A 25448-nucleotide genomic window follows, 5' to 3' on the forward strand; every position below is an offset into this window, starting at 1 on the left:
AGCCAGTACAGCCAAGAGAGCAGCGTGAGGGCTGCGAGCTGAGTTTGGGGAGCCCGTCTGGATTCGCAGCTCAGCGCCACGCTCCCATCTGACCACCTCTGAGCCCCCCCCCCTCCCGCCTAGGGAGGAGATGGCCACAAACATGTGCGTGGGCAAAGCTGCTGCTCTCCGAGGCTCCCAGGGAGTGCCAGGCAGGGAGGTTCTGTTCCCGGCTCTGCCTCCGACTCCAGGCAGCTCTCCTGGAGTGTGCACGGTTGGTTCCCACGCCAGCTCCCGCCTCCCCCCGCCCTCCGCCTCCTGGCAGACGAAAAGCTTGGGCTAGTGTCTCTTACTCTGCATTGCACCCCAGCTCTGGGGGGTCTCGGCACCCCTCAAGGCCTGCCACGGACCCTGGCTGCAGGCCTCTGCACAGGGGTGGCTGGTGCTTTCAGACAAAAGGGGACACAGAAGGGGAGGCCCCAGCCTGTGGGTGGAGGAGGGGCCCTCTGGGTGGGAGGCCAGAGCCAACAGGTATGCCCAATCCAAGGCTTTATCTGGCTGCGATCAGAGCATCAGAACCGCTGAGAGGCAAGTTCCACGCGGCCTTCTCCTCCCTCGGCCACCACGGGAGGCCCTGGAACCAGCAAGGAAGCATTTCACAGGCAGAGAAGGGAATGTTTGCAGGCTTGTCTCTGCCTGGGTCCTGTTCTCCCTCCCAGGGCAGAGCCTGTCTCTCAGGGGGCCGGCTTGAGTCCCCGCCCCGCTGTGTCCAGCTAGCCCAGCCTACCTCCCAAAGGTGGCCACCCATTTACGGCATCCACGCCAGGCAGCCCCTGCTTGGAGGCTTCTAGTGGCGGGAACTCTGCCCCATCTCTACGCTTCCCTGATTCTAAGGCACATCTTTTCAGTGTGGAACTGGTCCCTGCTTCCCAGAACGTTATCACAGCAATAAAGGCCACCATTCATTTACATACACCATTTCACTGGACCCTTTCTGTGGTCAGCGACGATCCTCTCCATCTCGGCCGGGGAGCCGAGGCTCAGAGGTTGAGGAACCCGGACAAGATCACGCAGCCAATAAGCTCTGCCTGTCCGTGCAGCCGCGTCTTCCCCGCTGAACCTGACAGGTCCTCAGAGACAGGGCTGCCGACCCTTTCCTCCGCACACCCCATCTCCCCTGGCCGTGCCACCAGCATTTATTCCATCAATAGACATCTGGGGGGCACTTCTTCGGTACCAGGCACCGCGTTGGGACGGGGACACACGCCGCACAGAATGAATGAGACCCACTGCCTCCACTTTTCAAGTCCGAGTCTGCTGAGAGGGACATGTGTGTCCACAAACGCCCAGATGCCATCTGTAGATGTCAGCTACTGCCATCAGACTACCCAGGCTGGCCCTCACACACGTCCACCAGCCGAAGTCAGGGCTCCTGACCACATCAGGGTCCCTCTCCTGTTGCTTTATTCTGTTTTTACCGCCCTCCTATTTCCACTACCTGTGCTTTGCCTTTCTGCAGCCTTTGCCTTTGCCTGGTGTGGGCAAGAAAGGCCCTGCAAAATCAGGGTGACCATTCACACTGCTTTCCCTAGGACGGTTCTGGTTTATATCCGTCGGGGAGCAGTTAACAGGTTGATGTTTTAGGGTCCCCTCGCACTTTCAAAAGTGTGCCAGTCCGGAGGATAAATCATAGGGTCACTATGATGTAACGCCTGTTCAATAGAATAAAGAGAGTTCAATGACGTCCTTTCAAGATCCTTGCCAGCTAGGATCCGGGGCTTGTGTTTACCACCTGCTGGTCCCTTAGGATCCCCCTCTCCGGTGCCCAGAGTCTTTCCTGCAGCTGCTCAGAGTCCCTCCAGGTGTCCCTCTGCTCCACCCCTGCCCTCAACCTGTCCTGCTCAGTGCCTTGGCTGGGATCACCTCGACTCTCCCTCCTTCCTCTGTGCAGGCCAGGAGGCATTCAGAGGCTAAGAATTTACTGGAAAATCCTGAGGTTGTTTTGCCTTATTCCACCCCCCGCCCCCGCCCCAACATTAGGTTTTCTTAGGTCTCTTGTAATAAATTGGCTTGAAACTTCCAAGAATGAATCTCAAAGGTGCGGTTCCAGGAACTCTAGCCATAAGCCAAAAAATGAAACAAAACAACTTTTAGTTGAGGTGGCTTTTTCTTCTCCTGTTCTTGGAATGAGACAGGTCTGGACTCCAATCCCAGCCCTGTTGACTTTTTTTTTTTTTTTTTTTTTTTTTTTTTTTTTTTGCTATTTTGGCCCTGGATAAATCACTTCACACTCTATGAGCCTCAGCTTCCTCATCTGTAAAACAGGGACGATTCCTTGCTCCTTGGGTTGTTGAAAGGATGAGCAACGATGTGTATAAAGCTCCTGGTCCCTTGCAGGTACTTAGGAAGAGGGAGCTCGTGTTATCATCACTGATGTCTAAGACACAAGGTCTGTCTCAGCCTCGTCATAGTGGTAGGAGGCAGTGTGGCACACAGGTGAAAGCCTGCGTTTTGAGTGAGACAGGCCCGGCATTGACTAAATGGGTGACCTTGGGCAAATCATGCGAGCCTTCTGAGACTTGGTCTCTCTCCTCTGTACAATGAGAGTAACATTGCCTTTCTCTTCGACCACGGTGAACGGGATGGCGCGCATAAAGCGCCAGGCATAGGGCGTGACGTTGGAATAGGTGCCCAGTAAATGGCAGCTACTCCACTCCTAATAATAATTATTCCAGAAACCTCCCCCTCACAGGCTTTGGCATCACCTGCTCTGTGTCCCCAAAGAGTGTACCATGATCCCGTGTCCTAAAAACCACCAGCCCTTCCTTTGCGTGGGGCATTTTCAAATCTTCCCACCTGCTGGAGCCTCCCCAGCCCGCAAAGCAGGGTAAGCGCTGCTCTTTTCCACCGGCAGAGGAGGAGGCAGGCGACTTGGCCAAGGTGACTGTCCTGGAAGCTGGTTTTGGGTGGAGCCAAGGCCGTCTCCAACCTCCTTCTTCCCCGTAGGGAGTCTGAAAGTCACTGATTCGGTCAAAGTGGAAGGGAATTGTGTATTCGCTTGCTTATTCGTTCATTAAATAAGCATTTATTTCGTGCCAATATTGGCACCTACCGCGTGCCAGGCACTGTTCGGCCCACTAGGCCTACAAGGATTAGCCAATATGGCCTCTCCCTCATGGAGCGCCAGGGCAAGGCTGAGCCCAGAAACCAAGCGTCATGCCACGAAAGGCATTCTGCAACTGAGGGGAATGTCCTGAGACAGAAAAGACACAGGAGCCCCCCAACATTCAGTCACCCCCTTACTCTGAGCCGCATGGATTTCCAGCGGAATCAGAAAAAACAATCTCACAGGCCACCCTTCCCATGTGGCTGCAGGAACATCCTTACTGACCAGGGTCACTCTACTCTCAAGCATGCCCCCCAAGTCTTCTGGGCTGCTTCATTTTTCTCTTTTCTTTTTAACATGTGTTTATTTTTGAGAGACAGAGGGAGACAGAGTGCAAGCCGGGGACGGGCAGAGAGAGAGGGAGACACAGAATCCCCAGCAGGCTCCAGGCTCGGATCCGTCAGCGCAGAGCCCGACGTGGGGCTCGGACCCACAGACCGTGAGATCATGACCTGAGCTGAAGTCCGATGCTTAACCGGCTGAGCCACCTGAGCCACCCAGGCACCCCGAGCTGCTTCATTTTCTAGATGAGGAAACTGAGGCCCCAAGGGTGATAAATGACTGATCCAGGGCCGCCTGGCAATAAAGTAAGGCGACCAAAGCTGGTACCCAGGTGTCTGGCATCTCTCCAAGATGAGATGCCTTGTAACCACAGCACAGGAAATCGAAGGGCTGAGGGAGGGGCTGGAGGCTGCAGTCAACCGTCTTCTTCCCAAGTGTCCTTATCTGTGGCCAAGAAAACCCCAGAAGCCTCTGCCGGGAATGGCCACATCACTGTCCTTCCCTTTCCCCGGCTCCACTGTTCTTGAACGATCCGGGGAGGCCATGGTGGGCTTGCTGATGTGAGCACAGAGACGGTGCTGGGAAGAGGTGAGCACCGGATGGCCTGAAGCTAGCGAGGCATCCGATTTAGAAAAAACATACTCACCGAAGCATAAACGTAAAAAGAGCTCAGAAATGGAGCAAAACCACCTAACTACGAGCTCCACTTAAGAAGCATCGCATGGGTCTGTTACGACAAATGTGGCATCAATTCCCCGATCCGACCCTGTTGCCTTTGCCTTCCCCACGAATGTAAGGCCCAGAGCTCTCAGGGAGGCATCACCTGCCCTCTTCGTGGCCACAGCTTCTTCTCTGAGCTTCTGCTTTTGTTCCCCCCGAGATGTTGTCAGTTTTGCAGCCGGCTGAGAAGTGGCTTTGGGGTTTTTGCTCTGGGTGTGGTTTCCTTGCACTCACAAGGCTCTGTCTGCACGACCCAGGCTGCTAACCTCAGGCACAGAAGGGAATATCCCACTGAGGTAGTCATTAATGCTGTTCCACCAAATATGTCCAGCTCTCCCCCTTCACCGTAGGATTTCATTTCCTGGGGCCCTTGGGGTCAGGGACTAGTGACTAGTCTGACCAGTATAATAAGAGCGGGCTATTCAATTACCAAGACCTCCTAGGGCTCTTTTTTCTCTGTGCTCCGGAGTACATACAAGAAGGTGTTCCATCAGGGGCATCTGGGTGGCTCCGTTGGTTAAGCATTGTCTCCTGATGTCGACTCAGGTCACAGTCCCATGGTTCATAGGATCGAGCCCCGTGGCAGGCTCTGCGTTGACAATGCAAGGCCTGCTAAGGACTCTCTCTCCCTCTCGCTCTCTCTGCCCCCTCCCCTGCTCATGCTTTCTTTCTCTCCCTCAAAATAAATAAATAAACTTTAAAAAAAAAAAAAAAAAAAAGGTGTTCCATCAGCCTGGGTCTGTGAGTGAAGGGCACAGCCACCAGCTGGCCCACGATGCTCATATCCATGAGAGCAGGAAATCAGCCTTCATGGGTTTGGCCCTTAGGATCTAGGGGCTGTTTGTTACTGCAGTATAACCTGCTCCATCCTGACTGATACACTGCCCATCTCACACAGAGCAGGAGCTTCTCTAGGTCTGCCCTCTTCTCTGGAAAACCTTCACTGTCCTCATCAGTGAGGCCCATGCATGAACAAAGACAAGTAAAATGGAGGCAAGAACATTTCTCTAATGTCCTGGGGAGATTTTCTCCTTAAGACCCGAAGACAGGTGAGCATTCAGCTACATTTGAAAAGAATGAGAAGGAAGTTGAGAGTGTTGTTCTCTAAGGCCTTCGTTTCCTATGAAGAAGCTGATCACTTGATAAGAGCAAGTGGGGCTGCAGCCTGAGAGCCCTCCGGGTTAGCAGCAGGTGCCGTGGACACTGGGAGGGGACACTGGCTGGGAGGTAAGGGCACAGGGTGCCAAGCAGCACTGTAAGCCTGCTGGGGTTGGCACTGAGCCAGCCACCCGGTCCCATTCCCCAGCCCGGGGACGGTGGCAGAGATGGGACCTTGCCTGATTCGTTGCAGTCAGGGATTGAACCGGCCGGGGAGGGTGGGCCAGAAAGATGAGCAGGGGGATGTGGTCCATGCAGTAAAGGACATGTGACTTAACCGATCCATCATTGGAGGAGAGGAGGTGGAACTCACAACATCCTGTACAGTAGATTCTCCTGTTACCTCATTTTACGGAGAAGGACAACTGAGGCCCAGAGAGACGGTACCGCTCGCCCAGCTCCGACAGCTAAGGGTCAGAGCCAGAACCAACCGAAGCCTGGCCGGCCCCAAAGCTTGGCCGCTACCTGGTACTCTTTTAGCCAGAAGCCACGTCACTCCCTTTTGAGCTCCTCTTAGCCCTTCATCGGGCTTTTCGTCTACACCTTAACGGCTCCTTTTAATTACTAGTTCACACAGACATACTCTCCCAACCCAGACTGTGAGCTCCTGAAGGGCAGGAATCTGTATTTTATATAATAGTTCATAACAGCAGTAGTAGCAACCGCAAACGCCACTCTTTGTGCTGAACGCACACAACGTGCCAAGCTGTGTTCTGAGCACAGGACACCCACCACTCAATTCCCACGGCCCTCTGTGAAGACAGGTGCCGAAATCATCCCCATCTTGCAGATGAGAAAAGATCTCCGTTGGGCTGGGCTGAAATTCAACCCCGACTATTAATATTTTCATAACTAGAGTTCAACTCGACTCGTTTCTTCTATAATCTCATTTATTTCATTTTATTTCTTATATTTTCAAACATTCTCAGAAGGAGTCTATGGGCTTCTCCGGATGCCAAAGGCGCCCATGGCAAAGGTGGCTGCCAGGATTCCAGAGGCAGGGTTCTGTGCCCAGCGATCCCGCAGAACCCAGAGCTCCTGGCTGGTACAGGGTAAGGGACCCTACGCCATCATCACGCAAGGATAGGGAGAGAATAATCGCTACATTAGCCCATCCGCACATCATAAGTACCTAACTAGCATAAATACTCTGACGTCAGCAGCGTGAGCCCCTGGATAACGTTCATCGTAATAAACAAGTCACTTGTTCCCCCCGCCCAAAAAAAACACCATAGTTTTTAGTGTCCAGTGTGCTCATTAGAAAAGCATCAGCTGTGGATCACAAATTGGGATCATAGGAGGGTTTGTAGCAGCTGCCTCTGGATATAATGCTGGCTGACCCCAGGCCCAGACTATGCCTCCTTGAGGGTCGACTAGCTGGCCTTCCCCCGTTAGACTTGTTTTCTTAGCATCTGGGCACTGGCTCAGTCTAAATAGCGCTAACGTGATATCCTATCCTCTATATGCTTATGGTTTATAAAGTAAATTGCAGGCGTCCAAACAGGCACAGTGAATCACAAGCCAGGCAGAACTTTCTAGATTTCAGAAAATCCGGGCTATTATCGGACTCGGGGATAGGGCAGCCGGGGCCAACGCTCCCTGCCCAGACCAGACAGCTGTCCTCTTTGCCAGCTGGCCCGTGCCGAGTGCTGAGCCTCAGGACACCTGGTGCCAGTCCAGACACCGCTCTGATGGGCTACGACCTTCCATAAGTTGCTATCTGATTTTTTTATCCTCCAAATACGGGGTGTGTACCAGATCCAATTCCAGTCAATAATCACAAAGCACCCAGTGTGTGCCTGGAACTGTGGGGGATGCAGAGACCATACAAGCTTACATACTGGTCGGGGAGCCGGTGCTGGAAGCAATGAACTATTTGTTACCTGTGACGGAAAGAAGTCAGTGCGAGTAGGGATGGAAGTGATGTGTTCTGTTCTGGGGCCACAGAGGAAGGAGTAAGCCGTCTGCACGGGGCTGGGCAGCCAGGCTTCAAAGAGGAAGAGGCTCCGTTTGAACTGGGCCTCAAAGGGTGAGTGGGTGGGGAACAGCATTCAGGGTTGAAGGACAAGCAAGCGACAATGCAGGGGGCTAGAATGTGAGCACCCCACATTGCCCAGTGTGGACTGCGGAGCAAGGAATCCAGTCCTGGTGTCTCCCTACATCTACTGCCTTGGAGTCCAGAAGACTCCCTGGAACCTTATTTTTACAAGCTTCTTAAGTGATTCCAACATGCAGGCAGTAGGTGCTACATCTTGAGAAAAAAAAAAAAAAATGAATGAGTACAAGAATGAACTTGACCTCAGGTAAGTCCCTTCCAGTCCTGAGATGTCATCCCTTCTTTAAAATAAAGGCGCCGGGTCAGCCTGGTGGTTTTTCAAATTGTGTTCTGGAGAACCCGGGAATCTCCCAAAGTGCCTCAGACACCACAGAGGGGGAGATGGGGTGCCGAGAGAGCAGAACTCTGAGCCCCCATCCACACTTCTTTAGTTCATCTTCCCTTTTATCTGTTTGCTATTATATGCTGTGCTTCTATGCACCATTATGTTTGTATTAAAGTTTCCTTGGCTACAAAGAACTTTTTTTTTTTTTTTTACATTTATTATTTTTGAGAGACAGAGTCAGAGCGTGAGCAGGGGAGGGGTAGGGAGAGAGGGAGATAAATCCGAAGCAGGCTCCAGGCTCCGCACTGTCAGCACAGAGCCCGACGCGGGGCTCGAACTCATGAACTGCGAGATCATGACCCAAGTCAAAGTCGGACGCTTAACCAACTGAGCCACCCAGGCACCCTGGCTACAAAGAACTTTAAAAAAAAATTTTTTTTAAGGCTTATTTATTTTTTGATAGAACACAAGCGGGGTAGGAAAAGAGAGAGAGGGAGGCACAGAATCTGAAGCAGGCTCCAGGTTCTGAGCTGTCAGCACAGAGCCTGACGTGTGGATCGAACCCACAGACCGTGAGATCGCGACCTGAGCCAAAGTCGGACGCTTAACCAACTGAGCCACCCAGACACTCTGGCTACCCGGAGTAGAAAGAACTTTTAAAACTACTGAATTGGCTGATCATCCAAGAATCCCCGAAGAGAAAATTCTAAATTCCTTAAAGGCAGTTAACCTATCTTTGTTGAATATTTCTCAAACAGGTGTGGACACAGCATGGAGCCTGCTTACCAGGCTCTTTATTTGACCACCATGATTTAAAATCTTTTGGTGTGGTCCAGAAATCAATGAGTGGAGGGGGGAAGTGTGGATAGCAATGCAATAGAATATTACACAAACTTAAAAAAATGTTTTTGAAGAACAGTTAATAAAATGGAACATTAAATGAGAAAGCCAGATACCAAACTGCACAAAGGCATCTAATACATCAGAATTACTGGACAAGTATGGCGGTTCCTCAAAAAATTAAACATGGAATTCTCTATACCCAAAAGAATTGAGGACGGAGACTTGAAGTGAGATTTGTACACCAATGTCTAGGCAGCATTATTCACAATAGCCAAAAAGGTAGAAACAACTCAGATGTCCACTGATGAATGCACGGATAAACAAAATATGGTGTATACATACAATGGAGTATTATTTAGCCTTGAAAAGGAACGAGATTCCGACACCTGCTTCAATGGCGATAAACCTTGAAAACGTGCCAAGTGAAATAAGCCAGACACAAAAGGACGAACACTGGATGATGTTACTTAGATGAGGTGTGTAGTCAAATTCCTGGAGGTGGAGAGCAGAGTGGGGGATACCATGGCCTGGGGTGCGGAGGGAATGAGCAGTTTATTGCTTCCGGGGGACAGGGTGTCTGTTTTGGATGATGGAAATGTTCCAGAGATGGACGGTAGGGATGGTTGCACAATAATGTAAGTGTATTTAATGCTACTGAATGGTACACTCAAAAAATGTTAGAATGGTAAATTTTATGTCATGTATATTTCACCACAATAAAAAAAAAAATACCAGCCAGTGTGTGTGACGAGATTGTGGCAGACTGATCACTTTATTCTTTCCACTTCTCTGCATTTTCAAATGTTCTACAACGAGAATAAATTACTCCCGAAACCGGACAAACAGCTGTTTAATTAAACAAATCTGGTGGTTCTCTGACACTTCCCAAAAATGCCTTGTTGTCCTTTACGTAAATGGGGGCAATACTTTATGTACTTAATACAAGGAGCCAAGTTCAAGGATGCCAGCTCAAGTATACACCAAGCTGCTCAGTCAAAATAAATGACAGGCAGACTGCCTCCCCTTTTTAAGACTAGTTGTCCTCATCTATATTTAAATAAGTTTCAAATAAAAACGGAACCAAAATAAATCTTCTAATGAGCTTCCCAAGAAGCTGTCTGGCTTGGAGATACTCAAATGCAAACTGAAGAGAGAAAGAAAGCTGCAGAAAAGTGGGAGACAGCCAACGTTCTCCCCAGGACAGTAAGGCACTGCAGCTGGGGAAGTGACTTCGTCAGTGAATTTCTATCCCGTCTGCTTCTGGAAGATGTCCTTGGGTAGAAAGGATTCAGAATCCAGAAGAGGCCCTTTGTATTGACTGCAAATCCACCCCCTCCAACATCCCCCACCCCACATAAATGTTGACCAAATATTCCAAGGATATTAATGGTTGGAAAGGCAGCCAATGTGTCTACCTGCCAGGGTGCCCTCCGCCCTAGACCGCCTGGGTCCACTTTTCCTGGCTCCTGGGCCCTCTGCCTGCCCACAGAGTGCTTCCTCACCGGCCATGTGACCTCAGGCAGTGTCCTTACCCAACCAGTGGGAAGAAAGGCACCCACCTTGCAGGGCTATGGTAGGGGTTAAACGATGTCGCCTGTGTAAAGCGTCACTGAGATGTTGGGCGCGTGGTAGGTGCTCACAAGCTTCTTCCTTTGCACCCTAGTTCACTGTTCAAGATTCACGCATGTCTCGGTGGGACGCTGAAGAGTAGTGCCAAAGGTAGTTAATGCCGAGTGGCAGGTTTTAGAATTTCGGTACAACAGTAGGGAGAAGAGAGGCTCTTTCAGACCCGGGGTTCAAGGATGGCCCTGGAAGGCAGGCGAAGGGAGCCCAGCAGCCCCATGGGGCCCAGCTCTAGCTCCCACATTGGCCAGCATAAAGCTCTTTCATGGGAGTCTGGGTGAAATCCTCAGAGAAGGAAGATGGGCTCCATTTCACGGATGAAGAAACAGAGTTCAAAAAGGCTGTCTTTTTCAAAGGCACACAGTTGGGGGATAACCAGATACAGGGTTTTCTCAAACTCCCTTGGCGTGAAATGGCGGAGGGGGGGCTGATAATTCCAGCTCTGCCACAAAGTCCTTTGTTTAGTTAGGTGTTAGTCTCTTGCCCCTCTCCTTAAAAGAAAAAAAAAAATTTTAAAGAAAAGGTGAGGAGGGGACAGGAAGAAAAATTCTTTGAGGCACTACACTGGGTTCATTTCCAATCTCTGGGCTTTGGCGTTCTCATGTACAAAATAAGGCACTTCCTGCTTCAAGACATTGCCACCGGCTCTCCCCTCTGCCTGGGACACCTTTCCCGGCCCCCTCACACCCATGCACCCTCCTTTCCGTCCTTAAGCTTCAATGACAATGTCACCCCCCAAGGGAAGGCTTCCCCGTTCTATTCTTACTCTCCTTTGTGGCACCCTACGTCCTTCCGTTGGGGCATTGACCCCTATTTGGACACCTAGGTGTGATTCTTTGATTGACACACATCTCTCCATGAGACGGAGATTAATTCGCTGGCAGAGAGGCGGCAGTCAATGGCATTTGTTGTATGTTGACTCAAAAAGCGAGTTCTTCTCAGGGCTCTGTTCTTCAGAAAGTGCCCTCCCATCCCCACCCCCTCCTCAGGCTCTCATCTGCAAAACATAGGGAGGTGGATGGGGCACCTCTTAGATTTCTGCCAGCTCACACATTCTATGATTTTATCACCTCAACAGACAAACGAACGAGGGACAAACCAAACCCAAACCTACAACCATTGTGATTCCAGCTCCCTGGACAAGTTCGTAGAACAGGTTCTTACACTCTCGGGCCTCAGTGTCCCTAGCTACAGAACGAAGCATTCAGGTACAGCCTTCTAGGCTCTTCCCATCACCGACAATGGTAATTCCAGTAAGAAGGCTCCCCCCTCCCCTTGCCTTTCACCAAGAGCTGTACCTCATTCCGGGCACACAAACAGGAAATGTGACATCCAGGAGCTGATGAGCGGCTTGTTTCTCTGAAGCCTGGGCGGGTGACTGGGGGAACGACGAGTTTCTGAACCTTCTACCGAAGCTGAGAGTCCGTGCCAAAGACATTTCTCCAAGAGTGTGGGCGGAGGGCACTACTGGTGCCTACCTGGGCCCCCTACATCACCCCCACCCTGGTGCATTCGCAGGGGCCGTGCAGCCCAGAATGAGCAGATTAACAGTCTTGAGGGCGTCCCTGTGACCGTTCCTCTGAAGGCAGTGAATCCCAGGATGGAGCAGAAGGTGGAGGGCAGGACACCTAGGCTCTGGCTCACGCCCCTCTCTGGGCCTGGGTTTCCCCATCTGTCGAGTAAGGGGACTGAATTCGGGACTGTGCCACGTCCCTGCCCACTCTGTTTTTTCTTCCGGGAGGCGGTGTGGTGCCATGATGAAGGGCATCGCCCCCTGCCCGTATCTGAGAATCAAACCTCTCCTTCACCGGGTGGCCCTGGGAAATTTCTTAATCTTTCTGTGCCTCAGTTTCCTCATTTGTAAAACTGGGGTTTCTCGATGAGGAACAGGCAGGGCTCCTGTAGAGCTCCTAGACAGCATCTGACGTGAATAAGTGGCCAGTAAGTGTGAGCTGTTTTTTTTTATCATCACCCTGGCTTCTGGATCACTTCCCTTTCTCGCCCTGCCCATACACGGACCAGGCCGGCCGTGAGGACCACGGCGGCAGCCCCGTCCCTCAGAGGAAGCAGATCCCAGAACCCGGCCCGGCCTCAGTGTCCTCCCCAGCATGGGCAGGACACAAAATACCTGCTTCTTCCAGCCGCTGTGGGAGCGAAAAGGAACCTTGACCTACGTCCTCCAGGGCAGTGGCTCTCAAAGCGTGGCCCACAGAAGGATGCAGTTTTTTCCTCTGTGAGGAGGCAGAGAAATTGAGAGTATGTTCAATTGGCTATATTTTAACAAAATATCATCCGTGGAGGATTAGTCACAAAGAAGGACGGTTCTTCCACATCAAGGCATCAGGCATGGTGCAGGAGACACAGGGTCATTGCTCTGTCTCCTGCGGCTGCCCCACTTGGCTCCAGTGGGCTCTGTGTCCAAGGTGGAGTTCTGGGCTCCTATCTTTCTAGAATGACTCACCCAGGCAGACTGCCCATCTTGACCCAAGGGCATTTCACCCGGTGGCAAATGCAATGGGTCTCGAAATATCTGTTGCCACTGAACAGGCAGCGACTGGCTCTCAGCAGAGCCCAGAGGGCTGGGCAGGGACCAGTCATGGCTGCTCAAGGAGAGTCACTGGCACTCAGTGTTTTAAAAAGCTGCCCACAGAGGAAAAGAATAAAACCGACGGTCCTCAGAACCCAGGCACTAGCTCCTACCCTTGAAGATGCTCAGTTGCGAATCTCTCTTTGGCAGCCATGTTCGGAAGGGATGTCTTTCTCAGGGATCGGGCCTTTTTATAGCTGAAGGGAAACTTAGGGGCCTCTGCTCAAATCCTTTTCTTTCACAGATGAAGGAAAAGGTTCAAGAAAAGATGACTTTTATAGCAGAGGCAGGATTTGAACCCTTGAAGGCTCCTTGACTTACTTCCATTTGTTCAACGGACCCATGGTTACTGAAGGCCTGCTACATCGATGCACTCAGGACTCGACAGCGAACCAAAGAGGTAAGTACTCTATTCTCACAGAGCTCACCTTCCAGTTGGTAAGCAAATAAAATTAATAGTTGTAATTAACAAATAATTAAGGATATATAATTTCAGTGGAAGTATAACATATATTACATAGAATATATTAATACATTACTCATTAAATATTGTTTGGTAATATTATCAAAATTAATTAATATATTAATATAATATAAACTCGGGGGTGGAAAGGGTTATAAAGCAAATAAAAGATGTCGACATGTTGGAGACTGACTCGGGGGTGAGGGAGCTGCTGTCTGGGGATCCTCCTTGCGCCAGCCTCTCTCTGGGGTCCCCAGGGACCTCCCAAGCCAGTAGTGTGCTGTAGCTGGCTCACGTTGGCTTGCAAGGGCCAACCGTTCAATTTTTAGGAATTTGGCAAGTGAGCCGTTAAATACAGCCGTCATTAAAAATTCAATTATATAAGCTTATAATTAAATGAGTCCTATTAAGAACGAAAGTATCCATCAAAACCCATCGCTTCCTAATTGTTTTATTACATGGTATACTCCTGAGGTTATGTGCACCAATTGTGTTGAGACATAGCGGAAAATGCTATAGAAAAGTAGGCTCCCTCAAGTGGCGGCTTGAACGTGGTCATGGTGTAAATATTTACACTGTGGAGACTGGCAAACACCACATAGCAGGGCTTTCAATTCTCCGGGAGCTAGTCACACTGTCTGGATCTAATCCGGGCCTTCTGTGTTGGTGGGAGTCTGTGTTCTTCCGGCCAGAGGGTGTGCGGTGTAGCCCCAACTCCCCTGGGGTTGTGGGGGCGGGGGGTGCGGGGAGCTTCCAGTCACATGGCCTGAACTTTCTCTTCCCTTTTTAAGGTTTCCACGGTGAGGAAGCAAGACTGGGATCTGTAAACGGATCTGTCTGCTTCTGCAAAACCGCGGCTCTGGTCAACAATATTCATCAAGGGTCCCTAAGATGGTGATTCATTCGTTCATTTGTTTATTTGGTTTTGATACAATTAAGTCCCGTGGTAAGTGTCCCGAGGAGGTAAAAATTTTTATTTATTGATTGTTTGTTTTTAAGTGTTTATTTATTTTGAGAGAAAGAGCACGAGTGGGAGCAAGGAAGGGGCAGAGAGAGAGAGAGAGTGAATCCCCAGCAGGCCCCGCTCTGTCAGCGGAGAACCCAAGACGGGGCTCGATCTCACAAGCCGTAAGGCCCCGACCTGAGCCAAAATCAAGGGTTGGATGCTTACCCGACTGAGCCACCCAGCTGCCCCAGAAGGTAAAAATTTAAAGGAACTCCTGCAGAGAATCTGTAGAAGTGTGTGTCTTACTTCTGGATTTTCATGTTAGGTTTCCTTCCTTTAAATACATAACTGTTCTGATAACAGCTGAGTGAAGATACTAGACTTCCACTGATAATAATGATAAGGGTAGCTGCCATTTAATAGCATCATGTCACGAGACACATTTGTCTCTGAAATCCACACCAACCCATTTTACACCTGGGAACGTTGAGGTCCGGAGGTTCAATAACTTGACCAAGGCCGGGCTGCCCTTCTGAGAGTTCCCCAGAAGGCTTCTCCTGCCCGCAGTTACAGCTGTGTGACTCTCCTTAGACCTGCAGGATTCTATGGCCCTAAGGGGGCCCCAACTCTCGTGGCTTTGGCGAATTCTGCAGCTTCTCAGCTTAGCATCAGGAATCCCCTCCTGCCACCAGAGCAGAACAGGTCAGACACTTTCCCATGTGTCCATATGCACCTGGAATGCAGGTGAGTCACCTAGGCCTGACCAGTTAGTGGTGTTACATCCTAAAGAAATGGCACGAAGGTTCGGACGCCCGTGAAATGTTACAGTGGCCTCAGGGGCAGCGAGAGTTAGAATTAGCTGCTATGCGGGGCGCCTGGGTGGCTCAGTCGGTCGGGCGTCCGACTTCGGCTCAGGTCATGATCTCACGGTCTGTGAGTTCGAGCCCCGCGTCGGGCTCTGTGCTGACAGCTCGGAGCCTGGAGCCTGCTTCGGATTCTGTGTCTCCCTCTCTCTCTGCCCCTCCCTCGCTCGTGCTCCGTCTCTCTGTCTCACAGAAATGAATAAACATTTTAAAAAATTAGAATTAATTGCCATACAAGACTCTGTGTTATCTACGGCCCAACTTCTACTGATTCTTGCCAGCTTGGTTTTCTAGCCTTCCCAGGGATACTGTGAGCAATAAAAGAAATCCTTCCAATGCGTGCCTTTTCTGCCGCAGCGAGCTAGAATCTCCATCTGTTGCTTGCAACCTTGATCTCTGACCAGTACACGGTCCATGTGCTACTCAATACATCAGCCCCAAACATTTACTGAGCACTTGCACGCCAAGGAACGAATTCCCAAGCTCTCAATTAAATTTGCACATAAGAACATTAATTTTCCCTTCCTTTGCACAGCTCTGGCTAACATCTGAAAACAGAATTTGCTATGCAAAATATCACCGTGTAGACCACGAAAGAGTTAGTCAACCGAGCAAACGAAGACCAGTCCTTGCGTTCAGGGAGCCATGCCCCCCTTCCAGGAACCCCTGCCCCTGATTCTGAGCAGTTTCTTTGCCTTCCCCACAGATGCCAGGCAAGTTGTTCTCAGGGACAGCCTGCCGGCCACTTGAGGACTCGTGGTTCCCTGAGAAGGGAGGGGGGGCAGCAGTGCTTTTGCACACAGATGCTACCAACCCCAACAACGTCATCCCTCTGGGCACCTGGCCCGTTGTCCCGGGCTTGCTTCCTCCTCTGTGCTCCCCTGGCCACCAAGGCTGTCTGGGCTCTGGAACAGCCAGAGGGATATCAGGATGATTGGTTCTCACAGCTTCTTCCCTCTGCCTGAAACCCTCTTCCCTCTTTACCCCCTAACTCCCACAGGGCTCAGCGTACAGGGCGCTTCCTCAAGGAAGTCCTATCTGACTACCTCCCCCGACAGGTTCAGGCCCCTGTGATACCCACCCTGCTCTCCTTCATGGCTCTCGCTGTGCGGTCGTTTTTTTTTTTTGTTGTTTTTTTTTTTAACGACTATCTCTCAAGCGAATCCCAGCATCCCTGTGGGCGGGGACTGTGTCTCTGTTCACTGCCACCTTCTAGCATAGCACACGGCAGCTGCCCAACGTATTCTGGGTGTGTCAGTAAATGAGTGAGTGAATTTCTGGTGGCTCAGTGAATGCTGAATGAATAGCTAATTTCAAAGCATGAGTCTCTGGAACAGGTGCATCTCCCAGAACCACGGTCCCCGGTGTCCCATCTGGCAAATGGGAGCCACAACCTTGGGCTCCCTCCGGGCACAACAGCTCCTCCGCCCCTTTGGCTTTTAGTTCGAGTGTTCATTTCCTGGGGGGTTGCACTTGCTGTTTGAACAGCAGGAGTTGCTCAGAGAGAAGTTTGCTAGATCACGGCCTCGGGGCCATTTTGCTGACAGGGAAACTGAGGCCCCAGCGGCTCCGACCGCTGGGAGCACCAGTACAGGATGGGGCTGGGCCACCTCACTTTCAGCCCAGACTCTTTTCAGTGTCCTGCCCGTCAGTGGACATTTAAAGCAAGGGTCCTGAAGACAAGAGCAGGGATGGAATTAAGAATTTTCCTTAAGAACTAATCACAAGACCTGGCCTCCCTCGCCTAGCCTCTTCCAGAAGCTGCCTTTCACTCTCTGGTTGATTTCTGTCTGAGCAGCAACGGCAGGAGCCCTGTCCTGGGCGAGACATGGATCTGGGGCCCAGCATCCCTGAGTCTTCGGAACCACCTTTGCTCTCCCTGCCTGCCCCCCGCCAGGGTCTCCAGGCCATACTATATTTGGAGTCCGGACCTGGCTTCCGTGCCCTCGTTCTGCCATTCATTCTTGAGAGACTTTGGCCAAAACATTAGAAGTCCATCCTTCGGTTTCCCCCCACATAACGCAGGGGAATTATTTCTAATTTTCTGACCCTCACAGTGCTTTTGTGATGCTCAAACAAGATGGAAACACGACCTCACTCTTCAAACTGCCAACTAGCGTAGAGAACCCCAATAATAATAATTCCATAATTATTTTTCTGTTTCCCCGGGGTTTTGCTGTCAACCCATAGCCAGCTGACCTCATTCCAGGGCTCATTCTCCCCACCCAGCCTCTCAGTGTCATTCAACCCTCTTGCCAACATCCTCCCGGGAACCCCGCTCTGCCCCCGGCTTCCCAGACATGCTCTGCCCGGGGCCCTCCTCCTCCCTCTCAGATCACTCACTCCCCTGAGTTGGGACCTGCCTCAAGGGGCAGCACCGCGCTCTCTCCTGCCATTGCCATCTGCCAAGCACGCGTGGCTTCAGAGAGGAGCCACAGGAAGCACATGCCCACCACCCAGCTCCCTCGGGGAATGCCTGCGCGGGATTTCCCCGGCGCCCAGAAACGTGAGCGCACGGCATGGGTTCTCCACCCTGCCACCAGCCATCACCACCTCTCCCTCACGGAAACTCTATGTGGCAATAAAAATGAGCACAGTGGCTGCTGGAGGCCGCGTCCTGGCAGCTCCGCCCCGGCCGGGTCTGATTGCATGCAGCCGACCTCTGCGGCCTCCACGCTGGGTTTGGACAAGCCGAGCGGAGAGTAGCTCTCTGGCCGGAGATTTAAACGACATTTTTTTACTTCCTCTTTTTCGAACGGAAAGGCCTTTTCGAAGTTATTCTGGGTTGAGTATACTAAATAAATGATGACCCCTTTGCTTTTCGTACACGGACCGGACTCTCTCTCAGTGTGACTTCCCAAACTAACCCACCTGGCCTCCCTCTCCGAGGGGCGAGATGAAGCTCCTGTGAGCCGACCGTTCAGCCCAGGCAGAGAGGTGAGGGGTCTTGCTTCGGGCCTGACAGCTACTAAGGGTGCACACTCAGCAGGGGGCCTCCGGAGGCCACACTTAACCACCGGAGCAGGTCAGTAAAGAGGGCGGTGGTCGTGTGCAGCGTGCCCTCTGGCTCCTGCGGCTCACAGGGAAAGGAAGAAAGGACCACATGTGACGGAATGTTAAGTTCAGGATGCCCAGGGTGGCGGGGGAGGGCCAAATTCACGGGAGGCAGGATGAAGAAACTGGCTTTTCACCGAGAGGATGATGATTGAGCTGGGTCTTGAAGGATGAGTAGGAGTCTGCAGGTGGATTTGGAGAGGAAGGGAGGAGGGGGTTCCAGGCAGAGGGGGCAGCATGGGAAAAAGCCCAGGGGCATAAAGCCAGGAGAGGGTGTCAGGAACTGTAGGAGATCCCTGAAGCTGGAGCAGAAAGCCGAAGGGATAGGGTGATGGGAAGAAAGCTGTTCGGAGAGCGGCTCGTGCGGGATCTTGGATGTCACGTAAAGGAACATGTGCCCTACTCTGAGGGCAGAGTGGAGCCTGGAGCGATCCCAACCCAGTCAGTGTGGGTGTCATGGGAGGGCTTAGGCTGCGGGGACAAAATGTACTGGAGGTGACAGCAGCCCAGCCTCTCCGGGCTGGAGAGGGGTGCAGGTGCACCTCAACTAAGCAGGAGCAGAGGGACGGAAGTAAAAGGACAACAAAGAGGTAGGACTGCCTAGATCATAGATTTGGGGGTGGGGCGGGGGGGGGGAGACTCCCAGACAGAGGGATCGTGTGTGCAGAAATACAGCGATTTGAAAGCACACCGCCATGCTTGAAGAGAGAGCAACTGTACCAAGGAGTAGGCCGGCCGTGCGGGGGGGGGATTAGTTCAGAGAGAGAAGAATAAATGGAGACGCGTATCGGGGAGTTCTTAACAAATATATGTGGTCATTTGGATTACTGTTCCCAAGCATCATTCTCTGCCAGACAGCAAAGGCAGGGGGCTGTCAAGGGCTGCCTTGACGTTGGTTGCTGAAGGGTGGGGTGGCTCTGGCAATTTCTTAAAATAAGACACCGGTGCAGTGAGCTCCATCAATTGACTCTCCCTTACGAGAATGATTTCTCTGTAGCATGTGATACTGTTCGATAGCATTTTACCCACATTAGGACTTCTTTTAAAATTGAAGCCGGTCCTCTCAAGCCCTGCCACTGCTCCATCAACCAAGCTGATGTGATATTCTAAATCCTTTGTTGTCATTTCAACCATCTTCACGGCCTCTTCACCAGTAGATGCTGTCTCGAGGAACCGCTTTCTTTGCTCATCCATAAGAAGCAGCTTCTCATCTGCCAAGGTTCTCTCATGAGATTGCAGCAATGCAAATACAGTAATAGTGAAAGCGTTTGTTGAAATCATGAAGAAATTGCAAGAATGACCAAAAGGTGCCGTGAGCAAATGCTGTTGCCGTAAATGGCGCACCTAGACTTTCTGGACCCAGGGTTGCCACAAACCTTCAATTTAAAAAAAAAAAAAAAAAAAAAAAAAAAAAATGCAATATCTGCAAAGCACAATAAAACAAATGTGCCTGTATATACATCTGTCCCATTGCCTCTGGGCATGGACATATTGCTGGCTTTGACCAGCAGCATGTGGGTAGAAGTGACAGTGTGCCAGTTTAGAGTAAAGGCTTTAAGAGGCATTACATCATTTCCTTCTTCCTCCAACTCTAACCTTGAACATGACATATACCAGATAGAAGCAGCTCCTTCAGCCTATGTCCTGCAATGAGAAGACACATGGGCAGATCTTCTGGCTGGCTGGCACCTGCAGCACAGCCACAAAACCTTGTATCACAATGGCTCTCCAGCCGTCATGTAAGGTGAACAATAAACTTTTGTGGTCAGAAGTTAGATTGGGGGTTGTTTGTTATGCAGCATAGCTGCAGCAAAAGCTAGCTGATACACCCTCCATGAGACATACTATAGCATGTCTCATATAGTGATACTCTGTGATAGTATCATGTGATGCACACTATATGAGACACAAAGGGAGCAGATGGTGAAGAACTTTCCACGTCATGATTAAGAGTTGTGCACATGGAAGGTCAACAGAGAATTCTGTAGTTGATACACATTGGAACCTTCATTCACTCACACCCAGTCACAGAGGTGGAGACATCCATCCTTCTGCTCCTCTGGAATTTTGCCCTATTGGCCATCTCTTACCTCTCTTAGACTGAGTCCTTCCCCTGGCCTGTATCTCCCTTGTCTTTTCCGTCCTAAAATCTTTCCCTTCACCTTCACCTTCCTACAACTGTAGCTCAATCTCCCTCTGGCCTTTTCACACAAATTTCTTGAAAGTATTCCCTGTACTCACCATCTCCACTTCTTTCTCTCTCATATCTCAGCAATCTAACTTGTCTGTCCTCCATCCCACCAAAATTACTCCCAGCAGATTTCAGTAATCTCCTAACTGCCCAGTGCATCTTCCTGCCCTTATCTTCCCAGGCTGCTCCAAACCATTTAGCGTGGAACCAAATACATTATCTCTGCCCTTGACCCAAATGTTCCTCGTTATGTATTCTCTCAGCTAGTGGTGCCATCATTCATCCAGTGACCCATGACAGAAAGCCAATACGAGATAATGAGTTGTGTCCGGCCTTGCCAAGTTTGTAGCATCTTTGAGACATCCAAGAAGAGATGCCCAGTGGGCAGTGAAACATGTGAATCGGGGACCCAAAACAGAGATGTGAACTGGAGATAAAGATGACTGCTCTGGAGGTAGCATTTAAAGTCATTGGCATGGGGGCACCTGGGTGGCTCAGTCAGTTAAGTGTCTGGCTCTTGCTTTCCAGGTCAGATCATGATCTCACAGTTCATGAGTTCGAGCCCCCATTGCACTCTGTGCTGACAGCACGGAGCCTGCTTGGGATTCTTTCTCTCTCCCTCTCTCTCTGCCCCTCCCCCCCTTCTCAAAATAAATAAATAGACTTTAAAAACAATTTTTAAAAAAAGCCATAAGCGTGGACAAACTTGCTTAGTTTATAGAGTAAAAGTACCAGGTCTTAAATTGCAGGTGATACACAGAGAGCTCTCCTAAGCCCAGAATTTCCTATTCCTAATGTCACAATTCCAACCATTCCATTAGGTTCCTTCCCTCCGGAGGCGTGGCTTCTAGTGGCCTCCACACCACCATCTTATTTTATGTTCTGCCCCCTGTTCGTGCTGTCTTCTCCAACAACCCTTAAATTCCATCATAAAATAGAAGATATAAGATACCATCACCCTGCCACTAAAATGGCTAAAATCAAACGACGAAAATAAATCAACACCGAATATCATCAAGCAGGTGGAATAATTGCAAGAGCCTGACGTGGCTGTGGAAAGGTAAAATGGTATGCCCTATGACCCACGGATTTCAGTCCTACATGAAAACCAATGTCCACAAAGAATTCTACAAGAAATAAGAGCTCAAACTGGAAATCACCCAACGCGTTCCTCAATAAGGGATAAATAAGCAAACCGTGGTATACGCATCCAACAGAATAACTACCACTCAAGCAATAAAAAGGAACAGACTACTCATATATGCAGCAACACAGGTGAATTTGGAAACCACGACGTCAAGTGAAATAAACCAGAGATAGACGTATGATTCTATTACATGAAGTACAAGAGCAGGCAAAATAATCAATGGTAATAAAATCAGGAAATGGTTGTCCGGGAGGGACAGAAGGAAAATTAGTTGGAAATGGAAACTTTCCTGGATGTTGCAAATATTTACCTGTCACTTTGGGTGGTGGTTGCATAGGTTGTGAACAGCTGTCAAAACATGTTTGAACTGAAGACTGAAGATTTGGGATACTATTGTATCTAGATGATACTTTAATTAAAAATTAGAAAAATAATTTGTAAGGATCTACCAAAAAAACACTAAAATAAAAAGAACGTACGGGGCAGAAAACACACTCATTTCAAATACAATTATATTTATAGTGTGAATGTCCCTATATGAATGCCCAGTCTCCTGCTTAATGCTGTCCCCTTTCGGCTATTCTCGCTCACTCTTGCTCCCATCTTAATGATGTCTGTCCATTAGCTGTTTCTAACCATTAAGAGAGATGATGTAATATAAGAGCACAAGCCTTAGAGTCAGACAGGGCTGCATTCAAATCCCAGCCTTGAGTTAGAAGCTGAGCACCCGTGGGTGAGTTTACTTGGCCTCTCTGAACTTCATTCCTTTACTATAAAATGAGGTAACAAGATCCCCCACCCTGTTGGGTTGGGCTAAGATAAGGGCAGTGTGCTGACTAGCTCCTGGGGAACCTAATGCTTTTTGATCCTAGCCTATGAACAAACTGTTAGTTCTACTCGCATCTAAAGGTCCCACAAAGTCCGAAAACATCTCAGAGGATTGATTGATTCATGGCTTCTTCTCCAGAAGGGTAAGAAGGTGAACCAGAGCCTTGGAGTTAGGATCCAGGTGAGCTGGTGCTAAACAGCTGGAGAAATGGCTGCTCGGAGCACCATGGCCAAGGGAAGGTGCTCGTGGCCCATGGACTCAGGAGACAGGCTTCCTGACAAGGCTTGGCCACCAGAGAATCTTACACAAACCACTTTGCATACCTCTTGACTCAGGTTTCTCCAAAGCAGACTGGATCTGAGGAATCTGATAACAAAAACAGCCCCTGGGGTTTCCCAATATACTAGGAGAGATAAGGCAGAAGGGAGCTTGTTCGGTTCTGAAAGAAGGAAGGAGGGGTCAGAGCCCTGCCCTGTAGGCCCCCCTCCCCCACTACGGTGGCTCCAGAGCAGGATCTCAAGACTCCAGGAGCACAGTCTGCAACCTCCTGAACCAAGGTAAACCCCAGGGGCATTCCCCAGCTCTGCTTTATTAAGTCATTGAATACTGCCACTTCTAACAAACAATTGAGATCTGCACCTGCCACCCCCTGCCCCTGCCATCTGGTAGGAGAGACACGGTACACCCAGCAATAACTCAGAACCAGGGAGAAAGTGCTTGCTTAGTGCAGCCAAAGAGGCACAGAAGTGCAACAGAATAACCATGTCCCCACCGCAGGACACACACGCTGGCATTTTCTTACTCAGAGCAGCACCCCCATTTCATAGTTGCAGAAACAGGCTTCCCCGGGATAGCGTCTCCCAGCTGAGAAGCAGTGAGGCCTGGGGTCCCCGGCATCTCCTGCCTCCTGAGACATACCTATTTCCAGGTAAATGAAGAAGGCATCGAGGCCTGCGCCAGATCCAGAAGGAGTGCAAACGGCGAGCAAAGCCACAGAAGCAGCCGCCTGGTCCCGGTTCCTTCCGGGGGCGGGATGGGAGAGGTGCCAGGGGCGGCGGGGGAGGGGATGGGGGGGTGGGGAGGAGGAGAGCGCTGACACCCTCCTCGCCTTCCTCCTCCTCCCCGGCCCGGCCAGCGGGAAGATTGGGAAATCTCAAGTCGCTCTGCTTTCTCTCCTCCAGCGCTAACAATTTTTTCCACTTTACTGTTTTTTGGATGCCTTTCAAGAGTTTGTGCAATCATTCTGTTTAGCTGTTTTTCTGCCATTTTCAACGGCGGGGTGGTGTCCCTTTCGAGCAGGAACGGGGCTGTTTGTAAAGTTGAAGGGACCCTGTCTCCTCCCTTCACCCCAGTGCAGCAGGCCCTTTTGCTGCCAAAGTTACAAATGTTTGAAACTTTCGCTGTGCCGAGTTTGGCTGGGTCCGCGCTCTCGGACCACTCCTCCTCCGTGCCCCAGCTTTCAGGGGCTCCGGCGCCCCCTCTCGTCACCCTCTCAGGCTCCCCCTTCTCAGGGGCATCCTCTTCCCAAGTAGTCCAGGGCGAGAGCCCTCCCTCCGTCCTGCCCCACGGACAGACCCCTCACTCCTTTCGAGATTCCCCCAGGGACGGGGGTCCCACCGCGTACCCCCCGGGGCTCCTCTCTCCCGCCCGCACCCCGTCGGCCCGTGGGGAGACCTCGGCCCGCCGCCCCTCCGGCGAGTCTGCAGGCTGGCAGAGGCAGCGACAGGGACAGATGGGACAGGGACCGGGCAGAGAGAGAGAGAGAGAGCGACAAGAACAAAAGCGGGGACACAGGCAGGGCAGAAACAGGGCAGGGGCCGGAGCGGTGGCCCCGCTCCTCTTCCCCGGCCCCCCAAGCCACGCCCGCAGCCCCCGGGCCGGCCCAGCTCCCCACCTCCCGGGGCTCGGGCGGTCGCCCCGCGGGACCCACCTGATCCGCAGAGCCTGGGCGCACTCGGGGCCGGACCGCGCCTCGGCCCCCGTCCCGTCTGCGCCCTCGGCGGCCCGCACGTTGGCCGCGCCCTCTGCCCGAGCCCCGCTGTGGCGCCGTGGGGTTGTGTGCCTCCTGCGCTCCGGCCTGCCGTCCCGCGGGCGCTGCTCCCTTCGGCTTTCGTCTTTCAGTTGCTCGCGGGATCCGGCGAGCGCTCGACAGACAGCGGCGGCGCTCCCCGCTCTGCGCCGCCCGCGGCTGTGTGTGCAGAGCCGGGCCCGCCCCGGACACTGGCGGCCGGGAGGCCGGCCGCGCGAGTGCGTGAGTGCGGGTGCGTGTGTCTGCCGGCGGGGAGGCGGAGGGGGTGTCTGTTTCATTTTCACTCAGGCAGAAAAAAGCCTGCAACCAGCAAAAAAAGAAAAGAAAATCCCTGGTGAGGGCGGCTGGGCCTCTTTGCCTTCTCGGGCTGCACGTGGTGGGGGTGGGGGTGGGGTGGGGTGGGGTGGGGGGACCCGGAGCTTTGGAGGGTGGGGTGGGGTCTGTCACCCGGTGGTGCAGGGAGGGGCCTCGGGGCCCTGGCGCGCCGCCAGACACTGGGGAGGCGGAGAGCCTGGGAGGTCTGATCCACCATTTGTTTCCTGGGGAAGGAAGAGTGCAGATGGAGACAGCGACAGGCGGGCGGGCCGGAGCCTGAGCCGCCCTGCCGGGGTCCCCCCAAGTCCAAAGCTCCGGAAGTGGGGGCTGGTCACCGGGCACCCAGCGCGGGTCCTGCCCGCGCATGTTCGCAGACTTGAGCCCGAGTTTCCCTACACACCCCCTGGGCTTCTCCACTGGAATTATTTAAAAGAGAACCCCCCAAAATGTACTTGAGAGTTCTGCGCCCAGCATGACGGCGATTCACTTCTGGTGAGTTGATGTAGGCACATCCGGCGGCCCTTGCCCTGCGCTGATAACGGACAACAGGCATCTTACTCCCACACTCGGGCTCACGGCCGGGTATTTTGCCGGTGGAAACTCAAAACTTCCTTTTTCCAGGGTCGTTTGTCATTGAACGTCAACTTGAGAGACTGAGAAATTAGCTTCTTAAGTATTTTAATGCATTGGAACTATACTTTGACGAAAGCGGCACAAAACAGGAGTGTGATGTATATTTTAACTGTTTCATCCGATGAGAAAGGAACAGAGGACTGATTGAATACTTGAAGCATGCACAGAGGCCACGAAGTGGGCCAGGTGACGCCTTGGAGCTTGGGAGAATGAAGTTTCCCTATGGGTCCAGTGGAGTA

At 51.5% G+C, this 25448-nt stretch overlaps 1 protein-coding gene across 2 annotated transcripts in view; it reads right to left on the reverse strand.

Moving 5' to 3' along the window:
- GGTA1 (glycoprotein alpha-galactosyltransferase 1 (inactive)) overlaps positions 1-23343 on the reverse strand; it is a 55509-nt gene extending 32166 nt beyond the window's left edge. The window contains exon 1 of one of the 2 annotated variants that reach the window (XM_030294307.2): positions 23151-23343. The gene's annotated coding sequence lies outside the window, so the exon portion shown is untranslated. The remainder of the gene's footprint in view (positions 1-23150) is intronic. The other variant, XM_030294308.1, reaches the window with a different exon arrangement.
- Positions 23344-25448: the final 2105 nt, after the last annotated feature.

This window comes from Lynx canadensis, chromosome D4 (assembly GCF_007474595.2).
Source record: "Lynx canadensis isolate LIC74 chromosome D4, mLynCan4.pri.v2, whole genome shotgun sequence".
In the NCBI taxonomy this organism is placed as follows: Eukaryota; Metazoa; Chordata; class Mammalia; order Carnivora; family Felidae; genus Lynx; species Lynx canadensis.